Below are 4,432 nucleotides of genomic sequence, written 5' to 3'. Positions count from 1 at the left end.
GATTCGCAAGCGCCACATATCAAGCGCTACGCCTCGCCACGCCCTGCTGATGCGACACCGTAATCTGATTACTAATTTATCGGCCGATGCACGATTGAAGTGATGTGCAGTGCTGCAGCCCGGACAGATACCCCGAGCCCGAGCCCGTCCGCTGCTGGTGCTGCTCACCCTAAAACGGACACAGCTCGCACAGCGACAAAAAACAATTAAAAATAAAAAGGAACCGCAATTGTTGGTCCGCAGTGCACAGCCGCACGTTGGGGATTAGCAAAGCGAGTCAGGTGGCGCCAGTACGTGAGAGAACGGCGCCCAAACACCCCACACCACACGTCGCAATGTGTGCCGTGAGAGCGCGCCGAGCTCGCCCGGCAGAGGTCGCGCGGCAGGAGGAGGAAGGGATGAGGGGGCCACACTTTCTGAAACGACCTGACAAAAGCGAGAAATTTGTCCTTTTGGCGCACTTTCGCGCAGCGCCGCGCCCCGCCGCATTGTACAAGGTAATGAAAGCGCATGTGCAGCGCCCCCCCGCGAGCGGGCCGCTCATTCTGTCCCATCCACACTTGAGCCCCACCACCACCATGCAACGCGCGTTCCCCCGGGAGAAAAATAATAACTGCACGGGCTGAGGAAAACGCGATTACACACACCGTTTGACTTGGCGTTGTCTCGTTATGTACGAAGAAGCGCGCAACCCGCCCGCCCGGAGCTGGGGCCCTGCTGAACCGACCTCGCCGTCGTATACGCTTTCCAGCTTCGCGCGGGAGGAAAAGTAGTATACGTAAGACACATCAAGCGCTTCTGCAGCAGCTTCCTAGGTACATAGACGTGGCAGATGCAAACAAAGAGACGCGATACACCCGCACACACACACACACACACAAGCACACTCACCACGGCCCTAGACTAGCCCACCACCGGCCAGCCGTCTGACCGCGAGGTGGAGCCCCCCCGCGGCCCCGGGCCACCCCGTCCCCGCCCCCGTCCCGCGCGCTCGGCCTGCGGGTGTTGTGTTACACGGCAGGGGTGTTTGTCTTGTCCGGGGCCGCCGGGCCAGGTGGGGAGGCGCGACGCGGACACCACCGGCGGGGTGTTCACCCCCGCGGCCCCGCCCGGACGCGGACCGGCGCAGCGTCGCACTGGTAATTAGATGCAGCAGGGCGGGGCGCGGCGGGGAGAGCACCCCGTCAAGACTGACACTGATAACAACACGGGGCCGCGCCCCGCGCGCGCGCGCGCACGAAGGAGGAGAACAAGACCGCGCCGCTGATAGGGGAAGACGCGGAGCAGGCGCGCCATCAATCAGCAGGCGCGATAGGCGGGGGGAGGCGTTACGCCGGAGGTAGTACCTCTCGGGTGATCTCACGCCCTCGGCCGGGCCACGCCGGGCCGGGGGGAGGGGGAGGATGGATGGGTGCCCGGAGGGTTGCTCATTTACTTATCTGGGGTCATCCTCTGCCACCGCTGCGGCTGGCTAATGCTGGGAAAAGAACGCCTCTTTATTCTCAACTTAACACTTTCCCCGCCACTCTGTCCTTTCTTGCCTTTTTTTTCGCAACTTAATTTCTCGTTTCAGGAAAAAAGGTTGTAGGAGGTGGGGGCAGCCCCCCCCCCCTCCTCCCCGCCCCCCTCCGCCATCGGGAAGCAAATAAAAAGGGGGGAGGGTTAGTGTGGAATGCGCTGTGCCCGAGGCCAGAGTAATCAGAGTCAGTTGTGCACGACTGCGAATAATTACCTCACTCTAACTCTCAATAAAATTTTGTCATTTTTAGAATAATATTTTTTTAAAATGAATTTAAAAAAAATAATATTGGTACACGAGGGTTATTTACATTGTATTTTTATCTGTTTATTTTCCACGTGTTGCTCTCATAATTATGGATCGCAAACATGTGAAAATTGGCACTGTGTGAAGGGGGCTGGGTGTGTCACAGGAATACACGACGTGTCACACGTGCCAAGCACGTGCGTTACTTCCGGTACGTTACTTCCGGCGCCGCTGACCCGAGACACATCGCGTTAACCCTTCTCCTTCTTCCACTTGCACGCACAGCACACACGCTACTATTACATCTTACTAAGATTTAACCTGCTACAAATGTAAAACATACTACAGCCTTGGAAACGAATGGCCAAATCAATATGGGGCGAGTGACTGTATGGCTTGCTTGCTTGTGACTTACATTTGTTGCTTACATAGACAACTTTAGACTTGGAATACTGGATTGGCGGCCGTCTTGGCGGCCGTTCGCAAAGTGTCACAGCCCAGTTGCCGGTCTCCCGCCGGCGGAGCGCCCGCTGGTTAGGCCACCACCTCGGCACCTCTGCTGAGCGGACGGTATTGCTTGGCCGTCAGGCTGACTACGTACCTTTATCTCTGTCTCATACCGCTCTGATGGTTGAGGTGGTGACTACTAGTGTTGTATCCGGTCAGCATTTCGCCCTACTACGTTTACTACGGGTTGCTTTGTTTACTTATAAGAATATGGTGTGGACTTTTCCATAACTACCGCAAACCGTTTTTAATTTTTTTTTGTTTTCTTCGCAGTGGTGATCTGTGCTGTACTGCGTGGGTGCTGGAATAATAATAACAATCGGCCTGCTGTTTGAAAAGAAAAAGGGTAAGTAAAGTACACTTACGTGTAAGCATTAACTTCAGATTCAACGAGATGTCTAGAAAGATCTCTTCTTTATCGGGCTCGGGGGAGAAATAGTGAGTAAAGGCCCCGGTTTCTCAGTGTTAAAAATGACACTCTGCCGTGCACACTGTATTCGCTTGACAGACCCCCTAACGTTTTCTTAGAGATGGAAGGTAAATAAATATTACCCCATATTAAGTTGTTTTGCGCCCTCCTCACACGAGAACGTTGTGGGGGGGATGAGGAGCTCTCCGCAGCCTCCCTCCCTCTTCCTTTAGCGAGTAAAGCCCCCCAGTGAGCCCCACTTTAGCCCCGTTTGGGGCCTTGGTACGGGCCTCGGCTGGGGCCCCCTGACCTGCGCAAGGCACCGCCCAGTGCGTAGGGCGAGGGGCGCGCGGCTGCTACCAGCAAGAGGTACCCTCTAATTTTGTATTTATTATTTTACAAATTAACTACTGTTGCCAAACGTTTTTGAAAGTTAATGCACACTCCTTGCCTTGCACATTGTCGTGAGACTGTCTTGTATTTTAAAAGTAAAAATTCGTTTACAAGCCAAATGAACGTTTACATTTGAAAGTTTCTGTCTGAGCAAAGTTAAGTGCTCTTACTGCTGATAAATTTGTGCTGCAAAACTTTATGATTTTGCTCTAATGAACGGACAAAAGGGTTCAAATCAATGCAGAAATGTCATTGCTTAAATTCGTGCAATTAAAAGATACAAATCCAATCCCCTCCCCAGTCACACACTCACATATTTTTCAGTACAACGACATTCCAAAATATTTGATCAACTTTAAAAGTACTGTCGTTCTTTTCTCTATTTGGAAACATCACGAAAAGCAAATAACCTCAGCGCGATTAGAGTGATACCCGCGCACGGGCTGGTACTGCGGTACCCGCCGAAGCGAGTTGTCCACCACCATCCACCATCCGAAACCCCCCCTCCCTCTCTCCAGGCACCGGCAGAGTGGTCTGGTACCCGTTTTCGAACGCCTGGCACCCGCCGGTACCCGCTGGTACCCCCCGGCGAGAGCCTGGGCACGGCTGTGGGAGGTACCCACGGACCAGGGCCGCATGCACGGCGAGGAGGTGGACCTGAACGCGTCTAACGCGCGCGCAGCGGGGGCGGGGGAGGGGGCGGAGCGGGGGAGGGGGCACGGGCTGCCTACTGTACACTTACAGCGTTCAATGACCGGAGGAGCTGCGAGCGGGCTGCGCGCGGCCGGGAGAGAGAGAGGGAGGTGCAGGCGGGAGAGGAGGAGGGGACCGAAAGAGAGAGAGAGAGAGGGAGAGACGGAGTGGGGACCGGGACCGGGAGAGGGGGGCTGCCCCCTCCACGTTGTTGGGGAGGGAGTGAGAGAGCTGCCGGGCCAATCGATACCATTGGGATTCATCATTTTTAACCAGCGAGTTCTCTAAGTTGTGTGGCGAATGGCTACGCACGGCGCCCCGGCCTGCCCTCAGTTGTCGCTGTAGTGGGATAGGCCCGCTAGGCTCGCCGCCGGCTACACTGCCGGAAGGAGAAGGCCGACTGGCGGCGAGCGAAGCCGACGCGCCGCCGCGCATGCGCGCCCCTAGCGCGCGCACAGCCGCCGCCGAACGCTGTGTCTCGATTTGATCGATAACCACCTTCACATTGTGTCTTGCATGATGAGGGCTTATATCTCTCAGCAGCTCTATTTCTTACCTCATCCCCCCCCCCTTACTCCCCCCCGCTTTACCCTTGCCAAGTCCCTGCTGCTGCTGCTGCTGCGCCCTGCGCTTCTCTCTCTGTCGTTATTGAAAGGAGTGTCCTC

The 4,432-nt window shown here is 55.6% G+C and overlaps 1 protein-coding gene across 10 annotated transcripts in view; it reads left to right on the top strand.

Annotated features, from left to right (window-relative positions):
- LOC127749631 (oocyte zinc finger protein XlCOF6-like) overlaps positions 1-4,432 on the top strand; it is a 219,104-nt gene that overhangs the window by 30,992 nt on the left and 183,680 nt on the right. For 9 of the 10 annotated variants that reach the window (XR_008011248.1, XM_052268563.1, XM_052268564.1 and 6 more), the window contains one exon: positions 2,546-2,618. The exons of the other annotated variant lie outside the window; for it this stretch is intronic. The gene's annotated coding sequence lies outside the window, so the exon portion shown is untranslated. The remainder of the gene's footprint in view (positions 1-2,545; positions 2,619-4,432) is intronic. 10 annotated transcript variants of the gene reach the window in all.

The sequence above is a fragment of the Frankliniella occidentalis genome, unplaced genomic scaffold, assembly GCF_000697945.3.
Source record: "Frankliniella occidentalis isolate FOCC.00 unplaced genomic scaffold, Focc_3.1 Scaffold72, whole genome shotgun sequence".
In the NCBI taxonomy this organism is placed as follows: domain Eukaryota; kingdom Metazoa; phylum Arthropoda; class Insecta; order Thysanoptera; family Thripidae; genus Frankliniella; species Frankliniella occidentalis.
Note: the sequence above shows the minus strand (reverse complement) of the source record. Positions and strands in the feature narration are given on the sequence as shown.